The sequence below is a fragment of the Psammomys obesus genome, unplaced genomic scaffold, assembly GCF_907164565.1.
Source record: "Psammomys obesus unplaced genomic scaffold, mPsaObe1.curated_primary_1811, whole genome shotgun sequence".
NCBI lineage: Eukaryota > Metazoa > Chordata > Mammalia > Rodentia > Muridae > Psammomys > Psammomys obesus.
The window spans coordinates 21,457,277-21,473,242 of record NW_026592510.1 but is presented as its reverse complement, the minus strand read 5'-3'; positions in this window follow the sequence as shown (position 1 = coordinate 21,473,242).

The following is a 15,966-nucleotide window of genomic DNA, read 5'->3' as shown; positions in this document are numbered from 1 at the left end:
GTATCCAAGTGGGTTCCATTGTAATAGGAATAGGGACTGTCTCTGACATTAACTGATTGGCCTGCTCTTTAATTACCTCCCCTGTGGGGGAGGCAGCCTTACCAGGCCACAGAGGAAGACAATGCAGCCACTCCTGATGAGACCTAATTGACTAGGATCAAAAGGAAGGAAAAGAAAACCTCCCCTGTCGGTGGACTTGGGGAGGGGCATGCATGCAGAGGGTGGAGGAAGGGAGGGATTGGGACTGGAGGAGGGAGGGAACCATAGGGGGGCTACAAAGTGAATAAAGTGTAATTAATAAAGAATTAAAAAAAAAAAGAAAAAAGAAAAAAGAAAGACCACACAAAGCACCATGTAATATTGAATGAGTTCACGAAGGAGCTATACAGTGGTCAAGTTCCTGGCTTAGATAAAGCAGCTCACTCAGTGCTGACACTCCATATTGGTCTGTTCAGGAATTTAAAATTTACCCATTCACATGCTGGAGTGTAAGTCTAGCATTCTACTTAGACTAAGAAGCTGGCCTTGACTTCTCTGTCTGTATAGCACTTTTGGTTGGTCACATGCTACTCATGATAAAATATGCCTATAAACACCTGCTAGCAAAGAAAACTAATTTTTTTTTTTTAAGCAGGACACTGACATATACACAAAATCCACCTGGAAATAGTAATTATGTCTGAGCATTTCTTCTGTAATGTCACTAGTTTTGGCGGTTTCTTGTATTAAACGGGCAATACAGTTGTTTCTACAAATAGTGTTTCTCTCTTGAGTTTTGTGTAGTTTCCTGGATGACAATATGTTTGCTTGTTCCATCCTGCTATTACTTCATAATCAGCTACATTATAAAGCTAATTGTGTGTTCCACTGTGCTCTAGTTCAAAAGCTACGAGGATATGCTCATATTTTTCAGTATCTAGATTTTATTTACAAATCCAGGCATATTTAGTTCTATGTGGAAATGCTTGGATTTTAAAAGTTATGCATACTAGTTTAAAAAACATAGAAACAAACATAACATAGGACTCACCTTTAACGTCTTCCATTAATATAGCATTCATTCATTCATCTACTCAATAAATATTAATTCAAATGTTTACTATTTACAAATCAGTGCAAGAGATATGAAGCAAACCTGTCAAAGATGGGGTTTTGTATTAGTAACAGTCTCTACAGTAACAGAATTCACAGAATCAATATATATACATAAATATATTTATATTTAATATACATATTTATATAAATATATACAAACAGAAATATATATAAAAACACACATGTTTCTATATATTTATGTGCATATAGAAAGAAAGAAAAGACAAAGGAAATAAAAAATATACAAAGGGCATATATTACATTGACTTACATGCTGTGGTCTAGCTTATCCAGTAATGGCTGACTATGAATGGAAGGTCCAAGAATCTACTAGTTGTTCAGACCAGGAGGTTGGATCTCTCAGCAGGTCTTCAGTATACACAAGAATTGCAAAGAAGCAGACTCTCATACCAGTAAAGGAATGGGCTTGCTACCCAGGGGAGAGCAAGAAGGCAAAGAGTAAAAGCTTCCTTCTTCAAGTCCTTATATAGGCTTCTAGCAGAAGGTGTGGATCAGATTAGAGGTGGGTTTTTCAAGCTCAACAGATCTGGATAAAAGGTGTGTCTTGTGCCAAGATATATTAGGTCCTTGTGGAGCTCCTATCCTCTCCATGTCATACTAACTCCCCCTTCTTTCATATGATTCCCTGCACTCTGCCGAAGGTTTGGTTATGAGTCTTAGTATCTGCTTTGATACACTGCTAGGTAGAGTCTTTCAGAGGCCCTCTGCGGTAGGCTCCTGTCCTGTTTATTGTTTTCTCCTACATCCAATGCCCATCCCATTTGTCTTTCTAAGTGAGAATTGATCATCTTACCCCGGGTCTTCTTTCTTGTTTATCTTCTTTAGGTATATAGGTTTCATTATGTTTATCATATCTTATAGGTCTATATAAGTGAGTATATACCATGTGTGTCTTTCTCCTTCTGGGACACCTCACTCAGAATGAACTTTTCTAGATCCCACCATTTGCCTGCAAATTTCATGATTTTCTCATTTTTGATTGCTGAGTAGTACTCCATTGTGTAAAAAAATAACACAATTTCTATGGGTTTCCCATAGTAAGGGGAACAAGGACTATTTCTAACAGGAACTCAATGGCAGGCTGTTTGACCTCCCCACCCCCAAGGGAGGAGCAGCCCTGCTAGGCCACAGAGGAGAACTTTGCAGCCAGTCCTGAAGACACCTGATAAACCAGGGTCAGATGAAAGGGGAGGAGGTCCTCCCCTATCAGTGGACTTGGAAAGGGGCAGGGAGGAGATGAGGGAGGGAAGGTGAGATTGGGAGGGAATGAAGGAGTGGGATACAGCTGGGATACAGAGTTAGTAAAATGTAACTAATACTAAAAATAAAAAATAAAATAAATAAATTTAAAAAATTAAAAAAAAAGAAACACGGAGATAGTGGCAGATCTAAGAGAACAAAGGGAAAGGAGATTGGAACAAATGTTAACAAAATATATTATGTGAAATTTCCTAATAAAAATTTTAATAAATAAATAGTGCTTAATTTTAAAAAAGGTGTGTCTTTCTACCTCAGAGATCCAGAAGTAAATATTCTCACTTCAAATTAAGCAAAAATCTCACACAGAGAGATAGAGAGACACACACACACAGAAAAATATAAAAGAGTCACAGATCCTATGATAAGATAATTAAGACAAGGAGAATAAAAAAAAAACTGAGAGACAAGATGGTCAAGCATTAAAGGAAGCAGCATTTAAGGAGGTGTGTACTCAGCAATATCGACCTAGACATTTGTTTATCTGGGAAAGGAGATCAAGCAGAAGCAGCAGCAAAGGGAAATACAGTAAAGGAAAACAGCACAGTGCAGAATGTCCACAACACATGCCTCAAACTAGTCACAATAAAAACCTATAGGCTGCTCACTTTCCCAGTGGGTTCCCTAGTAAGGGAGCAGGGGCTGTCTCTTTGATCACCTCCCCCTGAGGGGGGAACAGCCTTACCTGGCCACAGAGGAAGACAATGCAGCCATTCCTGATGAGACCTGATAAGCTAGGGTCAGATGGAAGGAGAGGAGGACCTCCCCTATCAGTGGACTGGAAGAGGGACCTAGGAGGAGGAGAGGGAGGGAGGGTGGGATTGGGAGGGGACGAGGGAGGGGGCTAGAGCCAGGATACAAAGTGAATAATTTGTAATAAAAACAAACAAACAAAAACTGTGCTACCGTCTTTAGAGAGGAGATTCTTGACAGTATATTGAAAGTTTTGAAAATACAAAGTCTGCTTATTTATATTATAAGGTTCTTAAGGTTGGACACGGGTTATATGAAAGGGAAGGGGGAATAATGGGGAGGAAGGGATAAATGAGAAGGGGTGTGGGAGGCTAAGACAGAGAAAGGGAATGGCAGGAGTATCTAAATCCAAGTGTGTGTCTGTGAGCGTGTGTGTTTGTGTGTGTATAAAAGGCTTTAATTAGCATCAGCCTATGCAGGAAATGATTTTACTACTCCTGGAAGCCCTGTGTTACCCAGTGCCAGGTATGGGACACTTTACTTCAAGTTTTTGGTTAGAGGTGTCCCAGAGACCACCCGCAAAGACAGCGCATGCTTCCGTCATTGCTCCTGGTTACCCAAGAGAACCTGATGGCAAGACCTTCTTACTGATGTCACTACCTGCACTGACCAATGGACAAGGAGAAATCAACATAGCACTGACCAGGAAGCTTCCTCCCTGATGGCTAGCTGTGAGTCGCCAGCAGTCTTACTCAGCTGTGAACTCTGTGAACTGCAATAATGACTGTTTGGGTGCAATAGCATAGATGTTACAAAGTAGCCAATTGCTTTCTGATTGAATGTGAGGTCTACTCCATCGGATGAAACACATACCCCTTGTTTAGGAAAGAAAATCTATAACTAGGGATCTCAAAGGCCCCAGGAGTGAACATGCAACTATTATTTTGCTAAACAGACATAGTTTCAAACTGCCTGTGAATGTGTAACTCTCTACCTTTGGGTCAGTGTAGCTCTCAGACTTCATCCACGGTGTTTCTTGGTGTGGCTGATGGTAGTTAATGCAGAAACTCACAATGGGTCATAATTCAAAGAATAAGTGATGGTAGAGCACTCCGCCACAATGAGGCACCTATATATATATCACACTTTTCCCCCATCTTAGGTGTCATGCCAGAGGAGGGGACAGAAAGATGGTAAGAGCCAGTGGTCCGAGAGGACCAGAGCAAAACAGTGTCTCTGGACAAGACAGGCCCACTGCATTAATAAACTCACAGTAGAGGTGGTTGTGGAAAAGGGTTGTGAATCAGTTCCTGACCCCTGAGGAGCTATGGACAGTTGATGCTATCCAGGGAAAAAGACCCTGTTTCTTTAGGATGTGGCTCCTGGCAGGCTAACTGTAGTGGATGCCCTGCACTCGTGTGTGTATAAACAGCACAAAAGTATATCCATTCTATCAATGGTTTATTAAACTAAAATTGAAAAAAAGACAAAGTTGTAGGGTAGGGGTATGTCTGGAGAGGATAAGGAGAGAAGCTGGAAGTGACTATGACCAGAATACTTTGTATAAAATTCTCAAATAATTGATAAAATATTTATTTAAAAAAATCACATTATACAGAACTTTTAAAAAGACAGAATTGTAAAGCTATAACCTTTCAGAGAGAATCTCAGTGAATTCCAATTGTCACACTTATCACCCCCACCACTGTTTGCACATTGACTTTGTCATTCTTATGAAATATCTGCCTCTGGCCCCATGCCAGTCACTCCAGTCACATGCTAATTCAGTCTAGAGCTCCTGTGGATGCTGCAAGCTAGGTCCAGAAGCTTGACCCTTCTCTCACATGGCATCAGTTTACACGTTATCAAAGATTATCTCTGTCACCGTTTAAAAAGTTACGGATTCACTCTTCTGCCATAACCTGCTTAAACACATTTCCTGTTTTTGTTCGTCACATTTTATAGTTCATCATGAAAGTTGTACAAATGAGATCCACTGTGGCATCTTCACGCATGGAGATGTCACACGCAGATCATGTTTAGTGGCATTTTTACCTTTTCTCTGCTTCCTTGTGGGCCTTTTCCCATTCCCCCACAAGCATCTCTTCTGATCTCAGGTCCTTTTATTTCTGTATGTTTGTGGCTAAACCATCCTTACCTCTCATTCATCTACTCGCTAGTGCCAAAGCCAACACCACGCCTTGGTTACTGTAAATGTCATTGTAAGTACGTGCATATCACTTATATGATTTCATTTTCTAATAAAAAAAGGCAAGAAATGGGGTAACTGAATATGTTAGTTCCATCATCAGTGTTTGGAAGAACCTCTATGCTATGTTGTACACTGGCTGTATTAAATTCCTCACACACACTGATAAACATAAGGGCTTCTTCTCTCTTTTTTTTTTCTTTCTCTAAGACATCATTACCTTTTTTGTAATCTCCATTTAATACCATGTAAGAAAAATCTTAGAGCTTTCATTTGCAGCCTAGCTGAGCATTTTTCATAAGGTAATTGACTATTGGTACTCCTTTCCTGGTGTCTAGTCAGGTTTTCAAAGTACTGTTTTCTTAAGTGTCTGCTGTTCCTGATGCAGGATATTAGTCTTCTGAAGACAAATAGATGGGAAAGACTCCTCCATTTTACAGGTCAGGTCTTCTCTCTACCTGTTGTGCTGTGTGGGACCTTCGTGTGTAATTCCAGCTGTCAGTTATGGTTTTCTCTACTTCTGAAGTTATATCGAGAAAGTTTGCCAGTGCCAATTTACTGGCACTTTTCCTTGCTTTTTATTCTAATGTTTCAACTTCAGCTTTAGATCTTAAAGTCTACTGTTCATCTTCTTTTGTAGTATGAGAGAACGGTCTAGTTTCTGTCTCCTACATGTAGACATCCAGTTTTCCCATCCACAGTTCTAGCTTTTATATATCAAAGTATACTAGTGCGTCTCTGTAAGAATCAGCTAAAGACACGTTCACGAGTCCATTTGTGCAGTGCTGGTTCATGTCTTCTTCACACCAGCAACACATTCCCTTTAACACCGTGGCTCTTATGTGATTCCATTGGTATTGCTTTTTGAGGAGGTTTCCTCTACAATTTAAGGATTTATGCTATCAAGTGAGATTTGGAAAAAAAAATTTCTATTTCTGAAACGTTGTTCTTCGTATTAAAATCACCCAATATAACACTGGGCCCTAAATCTCTTTTATGTCTGATAGTTTATTTTTGTAAAAGTAAGTGCTGTTCCAACACTTAGGGCTTATATACTTATTGTTTTTCATTCCAATTTTAAAAACAGCTTTGAATATATTTTATACATTTCTTCCTTCTATTTATCATCTTGTAAATTTGATCATTGATAATTTGATGATATTTTTTCTTTTCATTGGATGTCTATTTTTATTGGGATTTATTCATATTCTTTGTTTTATTGAAAATAAATTATTTTGTACAATGCGTTCTGATTAGTTCCCCTCCCCCAATTTCTCTTAGATCCTCCCCTCCCACACAAATTCACATCTTTATTTGCTCTCTCTCATTAGAAAACATTGGTCTGGTTTGAGACCTCTGGTTTCTGTTATACTATCAGTATGGGATCTTCACCAGGACTCTTCTTACATATCCTGTTGTTGCTGTGACATAGGCGATCCTCCAGCTTTGGTTCAGCAGGACTGGCTCCTTCACATGTTCCATCAGGTCATAGATGGGGTAGATGTTGGATTGGGCCAACTCAAAGCCCTGGATCTGAGCATGAATAGTAGCTGAGCTGATTGGCTCACCAGCTCTCCTGTGCCCACACCACCAGAAGAAGCTCTCTTGCTTTGCCCAGGCGAGGGGCATGGCCAACTCTCCTGCCTCTGGCAGCTGACAAGCATCAAGACAGGCTCTCAGGTGCTCATAGCCATAAGGGAAAAGGGTTGACCCCTGTCCCCTACCACCATGGCCAGCTCTCCAGGACTGCCCCACTCCCACACCCCAGCTCACCCAAGTCTAAAGCAGGCAGGGGGTGGTGGGGCCAGCTCTCCAGATCCCACACCCTCCAAGCCTGCTTAACCTTGCTCTCACCACCAGGGCCAGTTCTGCTCTGTTGCCCAGGCAAAATGAAGGCTGCTCTCTAGAGTGCGGTAGCGAGTAAGGAACAGAGCCTACAGCCCTTAGCCATTAACATGGTTCCAGGCAGCAGCCCAGACCAAGAAAGACCACATGGCCTTTTATGGTAACATGGGCCACCTGCTTTGACACAGACCACTACTGCTACAAAGCTACAGACCCAGACAAGGCCCTCACAGCAGCGTGGGCCTGTGCTGAGTGGTGGCACAGGCTACTCACATCACGCTGTTCCTGCCCAGTCCCATCTCTTTTCATAGCGCACAATCCACTCTGCATCTCCTTCTCTCCCATCTTGTCACGACATACTTGCACACTGTAGTGCCACTCACGACCCATGAGGCCTTGAGCGTCTTCTGCCTGCATGTGGTGCTTGGCAGGCAGGCCATGGTAAAGGTGTTTTTTGTTGTTTGTTTATGTGTTTGTGTGTGGGTTGTTTTTTTTTTCATTTTGTTTGTTTGTTTGTTTGTTTTCTTTGATTTTTCAAGACAGGGTTTTTCTGTGCAGCCTTGGCTGTCCTGGACTCATTTTGTAGACCAGGCTGGCCTTGAACTCACAAAGATGTCCATGCCTCTGCTTCCCTGAGTGCTGGGATTACAAGCATCACCAAGGCACCCAGCTATAAAGTATTTCTAATAGTCACATGTTTTTGAAGTTCTAAATGCTTCTTATACTTGAATGTCCATGCTGCCCCCAAGATTTTGAAGTTTTTCTTCTACAGTTTTATTGAAGATGTTTTTTTTTTAATTTTTTATATTAATTACAGGTTATTCACTTTGTATCCCAGCTGCAGCCTCCTTCCTCATTCCCTCCCAGTCTCACCCTCCCTCCCTCATATCCTCCCTGTCCCTCTCTAAGTCCACTGATAGGGAAGGTCCTCCTCCCCTTCCATCTGACCCTAGCTTATCAGGTCTCACATGTCCCCAGAGTGTAGCTTTATTCTCAGGTCTGCCTGTGAACTGAATATTTCATTTTTCAAGGCACTGAAGGTCCTGAAGGTCTCTCTCTCTCTTTTTTTTTTCTTTATGCTTCCTTATTTTTCTTTTTGTTCTTTCTAACAGTAACACGTCAACTACCTGTCTTTAAGTTTGTTATTTTTATTTCTGCTTTAACTAATTGGCCTCTGAGTATGTCAACTATTTTTTTTTCTGTTTGACCATTAAAGCTCCTCACTTCCTCCCCAATTTCTGTCCAGTTCTCTTTCAGATCCTGTGCTGCTTTCTTTATTCACTACACCATCAACATTGCCATTTTCTTGTATTTCTGTGCTGAGGCTCACTCTTCAGTTGAGGTTGGTGTCTCCTGTGCTATTGGGTGATGCTCTTCTTAGTGACATTTTCTCGATAATAAGTCTTGGGTATTAGTGCTAGACTTGACTTGCAGCAGGATTGCTCCCATTCGTGTCATAATCACCAAGTCTAATCTGCCATGACTATTTTTTCCCTTATGACCTAGGTGACCCATTACCAAGGAATCTGGGGCCCGCTGTGACCCCATTACCTTACTTACTTATTTGCCTTTACAGAAATCTTTCAAGAATTTGTGTACTATTTCAAATTCTTCCTTTTCCATTCATTCTAGGCTATATTCTAACCATGTTTTCTGTTTATATCATTCCCCCTAAAACTAGCTCACCATGAAGATGAAAAATCATGGGCCTCATCTCTGTCAAATCCAGTGGCTAATTCTCTCATTTCGCTTGACTGGCAGGCAACAGATGACATTAGTAGATAACGCTCTTGCTTTTTAGAGACATTTTATTTGGTTTCAAGAACAGCATTGGCTCCTGATCCTCTTCTAAACTTAGCCTCCCAGCATTTTTTGTTGGGCTGCTATTAATGTTCACTACCTATAAATTCTGAAGTCTCCTTGTATTAGTTTTTCTATACTCCTAAGGTAATTTCATTAATTCTTAGTATTTGAAATACTATCTACTCCTCAACAATTCCCAACTCATGTTCCCTGCCCATGGCAACTTGTATTAATATATGATAAACTCAATTCATTTGAAATTGATAGTTGTCTCTGAAAACTCAAAGCTGTATTTTGCTTCTCCCAGTTTAAACTCACTTTCCTGTGTAGTCCTTCTACCTCATTGCACAAGAGAGCTGTATCCCAATCATGGAAGTTGTCATTCCCAAAAGATGTTTGCTGATTAGTGGTAACATTTGAGAGTCATGGAGGATTGCTTGTTTAAAGTTTTCTAACATATTGAATTATTCCATTATTTCTAATAGCTTTCCAGTTGGTTTTCTTGGTTTGTTTGCTTTCAGATGGGCAAACATTAATTCACATAGTAATAAATTTCTATTTTCCAATGTAAAATATCAAAACATCCTGAAGAAAGTTTATGTGTTTGGGTGTTTTGCCTGAATATATGTCTGTGCATCACACGTGTGCCAGAGAGGGCATCGGATTCCCTGGAACTGAAGTTACAGGTGGTTGTAAACTACCACAAGGGTGCTCAGAATTGAACCCAAATCTCAGCAGTAGCCAATACTCTTAAATTCTGAGCCATCTCTCCATCCCTTCAACCCTTCAAATATGTTTTTTATAGCTTTAAGTTATTAGAGCTAAACTTCCACAGTTGGTATTAAATCATAGTATTCTTATCATTTTTTATAGTTTAAAAATGAATACTTTAGTGTTTCATTTTAAAATATGACGTCTGTTAATTTAATAGTCCCAACAGTGAAGAAATATTCTTCTCTTATTTTTCTATGATTTCATTAGAAATGGCTAAATTTTACAGAAGAACATTATTTTATGAGAGCTTTCATGTTATTTTTATTTTAATCTGTTAATGTGTTGAGTTTGATGATTGGCTTGAGTTCTCTTTAGTCATTCATATCAGGATACTAAATTTCAAAATTTTGATGCATGTTAAACAATTGGTATTTTTGCTTGTCATTAGATTTGAGTAGCAAACCTTGTTTCCTTTACATACTGAGCTAAGTATCAGACCATTATTTTCTGAATGAAAGCATTAAGACTTTTTTATGGAGGAGGGAGGTGATTTAGTCCATGAAATTATATTAATTGTAATATTGTTGTGTCATTTGTCATTTATCAAGAACTTTCCTAGCTATTTGGTGTCTATATCTTTTTAAATTTTTAAAAATTTATTTATTACAAAGTTATTCACTTTGTATCCCAGCTATATCTTTTATCTTTCTCTTGTTGGGATGGTTTGATTCACTTTTTTTTCCTTAAATTTCTTCATTCTACTAAAAATTGCTGTTGCTTATAAAAGATTTATCAAGTGTCTTCCTACAAAGGTGTTATTACATTTCGCACATGTGACTCTGATATACCATCACTATAATATACTTTTGTCCTCTCACCTTGTTCCTTGAGTAAACCTTCAAGGAAGTCAAGCACTTTTATTAATTTTTCAATTATTTATTAGCTTTATATTTTCTAAACATTAACTTCCTATCTTCAGTTTTACTAATTCATTATGCTTTCCAATGTTTTCAGTTTTTAGAGGCTTTTTCTGTTTTGTTTTTCTTTGTTTTGTTTTGCATTTGAATGTTTTCTTCTTCTTTGATATGTCATAAAGGGATTCCAGACTATAGATTTTGCTCTGAGTTCAGCATAAGCTGAAGTATGGCTATTCCTTTTTAAAAATACAGTAATAATTCTGGTAAGAGCTTACTGCAAGAATTATTCTGGAGAGTAATTCTTATTTTGATGTGGTTTGTTTTTGTTGTAATGTTTATTCTTTTCAGATAAGAGTTTTAAAAGTAGGTCATGCAGTAAATGCATATTTAGGCTTAACCATTAACCTGGGAGTCCTGAAAAAAAAAAAAAAACAAAAAAACAGTGAATCTGTGGACACATTTTTTGTTATTTGAAATGATGCAATATAAACTTAAGGAATTTTGCATGCTGAGTAAATACTGCCATTGAGCCAATTCCCAGCCCTTTAAAAACCAGGCAACATAGAAAGTCTATATTTTTCATATGAAGACAGAAGTTCAGAGTGTGGAAAGACTTGTCAAAACTGTGTGGAAAGATTCAGACAAGAGATCACAGGGGTCTGGAATGAAAGACAGAGACATGGGGACTTTTAAAGATATCTTAGAATTCAGGTTGCCTCGATTGGTACTTGATTGGCTATGGCTGTGAAGAAGGAGAGTGGGTAAGAATCTGACACCACCAATTCTGCATTCAGTAGCAAGGTGACTGTCTCAGTAAGACAAAGGGAAGCAGAAAGAAGAAAGGGAGGCAAGAGACACATGAAACAGTGAAGTTTATAGTTCTCCAAAGCCTCCAGTTGAGGTGTTAGGTAGACAGCAGAAATCACAGACTTGACTAAAGAAAGAAGAGTCAAGGCAAGAGATGAAGACAGGGCCAGCATTGCATAGCTGATGATACTCAGCAGATGAGAGGAATTATCCAGAAATGCAGAAAGAATGGTCTCCAATAGAAACCTAAATTTTGGGAAAATATAATTTTCTTCTATTCTTCTTTTTTGCAAAACTATAAATATTTAAAAGCATACATACAATATCATATATATTTTCACCAAAATGGAGGCAACTTAACCAGACCTTTCTTTATCTTGTCTTTTAACAGTTCTGTCTTAGTTGGGGTTTTGATTGCTGTAATAAAACACAATGACAAAGAACAATTTAGAGTAGAAAGGGCTTGTTTTTTTCTTATAAACTCCCAGGCCACAGTCCATCTTCAACAGAAATTGGGGCAGGGACCTGGAGATAGGAAATAAAGCAAAAGCCACGGAGGAATGTTGCTTATTGGCTTGTTTAGCCTTTTTTCTTATATACTTCAGAACCCCCTGCCCAGGGTTTTGAGCTGCCCACAAGTGTCGGGGATTTCCTGCATCAATCACTAATTAGTTCAACGCTCCCAGGCTTGCCTACAGGCCAATATTATGAAGGTACTTCTCACATGTGGTTTCTTAATCTCAAATATGTCTAGGTTTGTGTCAAGTTATAAAAGCAACTAGTACAATTTATGTAATAGCCCTTCAAAATCAGCTGATCTGTTTCTGTTCTGTAGCTTGCAATGTGTATAATATACTCTGCAGAGCAGAAGCAAGAAATTATTCAGCTTTTTTCTTAGCTGAGCTTTTCTCTGTAGCATGTTTGGTGTCGAGTAATGCAATATTGCAGATATAGCCTGTGGAAGTTAGCCCTTACATTTCAATATTAGGCCTGGTGTCCTATCAGAATGACATGGTCAGAATCACATGAGCTCTGAAAAGCACCAACTTCCTTTTTGTGTGGCCAGAGTACTGGGGACCCAACTTTGTAACCAGACAACTAGGTAACATGACTCCTTCATTTTACATTCACAGCATAGAGGGAGGAAGTAGGCTTAGCCATCCTGTGGTGTGACTAAAGGCTGAATTCAAATGTTTTGGCAGGCAGGCATCAATGGGTTTGTGTGCGTGGCTTCCCAGTTTCCACCAAGTTTTCAGAAATCTGCTTCTTCTATGGTCTACAGAAGTCATTCCTAAACCAGAAACCCCTCAATTCCTAACATCACTGTCTTTAATTTTAATTTCTGCATTTTCCCTGTTGCCTTATTTGCAACTTCCCTTTCTCTTTGTTTTATTTTACTCTCTCAAAATTCAATAGAAAAATCTATAAATTCTCAGTAGCTTAAATTACTCAACTACGTTAGGAAACAATTTGTCAATTTGCTTAAAAAGTTGAGCAGGTGTGGTAGTGCAGGCACAATCCCAATTACTCTGAAGACTGAAGCAGGGGAGCCTTTTAGAGGGCTAGCCTGAGCTATACAGTTTATATATATATAAACTGAGATATATAGTTAAAGTTATTTTCACAAAATTGTTTCTCAGTTTCTCTCTTAACCTAGCTATCTCACAAATAATTGAGACTCTATTATATTATTCTAACAATCTTAACGGCACAAGAACTGAGCAGTTATTATTCTATTCTTATCCATCTAAGCTAGTTTCACTTCCTTCCAGCATTTATCCCAGAGATACTTGCACTTTGTAGCTTTCTCTGTTGAGCTTTCTCTCTTTATATCACCTACTTCCTCTTCTAACCCCTCTTACCCTCGCTGGCAGGTAGTCCATCTCTCCCCAGCACGGCGATTGGCTGTAAACTGCTTTACTGGCATATCAGGGAACAATTGGGGAACATCGTTTATACAACATTAAGCCAAGAGATTCTCAGAACAAGGATTGCAACCTGATGTGGGGAATACAGAAATCAGCATTAGAATTACATAATAACCTTGTGCCTACAACATAGTAAGATATTGCTTTGAAAATGAACAAGCGAAACAGCTTAACATATACTTACTACAAAACCAGGAGATTGTACTCCTGGATATTTAACCAAGAGAATTCATTCTTAAAGTGCTCATTAAAGAATATTTGCATGAGAGTTAACTGAGATGGATCCAAAAGCCCACTAGGCAGAGCACTAGGCACAACCCAGGCTACACAAACAGAAATCTACTCATCCATGCAAAGAACAGTGACCAGCATACATAGAGGAATTTAGGAGATAGCATGCTCCATTGAAGCCCAGGACATGGGGATCTGTGCTATATGACTTTTATCACAAGAACTTACAGATAAAGTGATGCCTTAAGGACTAGAGGCAGATCCTTGATGGTCTGATGTCTACTATGTGAGCAGAGCTGACTGGGAAGAGCTAAAGGGCACATGGGAATTGGGGAAATTTAGTCAGTTGCAGGTGGCTGCTGAACCAAATGACCACAAAGCCAGAGGCTTAAAGCAAACACAGATGGTCTCTTCTATACCCTAAAGCTAGAATCCCAAAATGAATCTTCGGCTAAAAACAAGCAAGGCCATGCTCCTTTGGAGGCTTCAAAGACAATTTACTTTCTTGCCTTTCCCTGTGTCTAGAACTGAACTCATAATTCTTGGCTCATGGCTTCTTCTCCACGTGCAAAGCCGGTGAAGCAAAATGTGACTCTAGCTGTGTTTCTCTCTGTTCCCTCACATGGTTCTCATCCCTTCTAGCAAATTTCTTGGGGCTTTGTTTCAGCAATGCTGTGTACCAAATGCATCCACATGCATCCTCTGAGGACTGCATTTGGTACACAGCATTGCTGGAACAAAGCCCCAAGACACAGTGGCTAATAGAGTAGAATTTTGTGTGTGTGTTTTTTTCTTCATAGATAAATCAGGGTATCTCTGTCTGGCAGTGTCAACTCTAATCCAAAAAATTCTTGTGTTGGGGGTTGATCAGATGCTTGTATTTTGATGCTGCTCAAGATCTGGTTATTGCCCATCTATACTTATCCTTGTTGTGTAAATCTGTCTAAGACATTATTCCTGATTGGTTAATTAAAAAGGTCTATACCTGGGCAGTGCAGGAGGAGGTAGGCGTTGCTAAGGATCCTGGGCTTTAGGGAAAGGAGAATCGCAGGAAAAGAGTAAAGAGGAGGAGGCCATAATGGATTAGTGTGAAAAAGGAACAACATGGACCGGGAGAAAGGACTCCAAAAGTTTCGTGGAAAGTTGCAATCCAGATAAAGGATAAGCAAGTATTTATAAGATTATGGATGGAAGGTAGCCGAGATGAGGATGGTTAAGGTAGATGACATTGGATGGGGGCTGGGAGATAGATAGTGAGGTTATTGAGATAGTGTAGTGGAATTATTTGCCCAGCCCAACGTGTTATAAGGATATTATAAAATCTAACATGTGTGTGTGTCTTATTGATCATGATAGTGGATTAAATAATAATCATAATAATTATGTTTATCATATGTTTAGCCCATTGCCATTTAATTTACCACAACACTCCTAGCTTGCAAAAGGAAGTTCCAGAATTGTTGATGTCACTTGGCTTCACAGCAGTGCAACTTACTCTACTCTCATTCCTTTGACAAGAACTAGTCACCTCCCTGTATTTAAGTGCAAGTTCTGGGAATTTCAGTCTTTGGATAGCCAGCTGTCCCTAAGGTAGAGCAATAATACTAGTGTCAAAAATCTAAAGCAAATGAGAACAAACAAGTACAAAGTCAAACACGGGGGTGCATTGAAGAGGAGACATCTTTTTGGAGAGATGGCTCAGGAATTCAAGGAATGTATTTCTATATAGGGCCCACCTTAGGATAAACCCATAATTAAAACTATCAAGAGAAAAGTCTAATTTTTTCAGCAATGCAATCAGCTCATCCACAATAACTCTGTTCATCACATATCATGTGACCCCAAGACTGACTAGAGGAAAGGATATTTACAAAGACCAAATGATGCAATTCTTATAATTCATCCAGTCTGCTCTTCCTATCATTGTAGTCCATAACCCATTAATAAGAGGTAATATAGTTTTATTCTATGAGCAAGTCTATAAAAAAAGAAATGCCCATACTGTGTACTTTTCTTGGTTTCAAATAAGAAATTTTCATGCTATTGATCATTTTCTGGCACCTAATTCATCACAGAGTTATAATAGAAACTAGATTATCTGATTTTGACTGTCATGGATCTGACTTATTTTACTATCAGAGTGACCATTCTGCCCTCTGTGGAGAAATCATGATTTATACTGCATAGTGAAATGATAGCCACATTCGGAGCCTTGGGCTCTTCCACTTTAATTCTACAGGACAGTTAAGAGTCTTTTATAAACTAAATTTGTGAACACACAGCATCAGAGTAAAATGAACATCAAGGATTCTGTAATTGTTGTTTTATGTAGGAGTGCAAAACTGACAGGCTTTGGTGTGTAGTAGGGCCTGCCCGGCTGGGAGCAGGCACACACCTACCCCCTCCCTTTCTTATACAGTTTGAAGACAGCAGACACCACATAAGC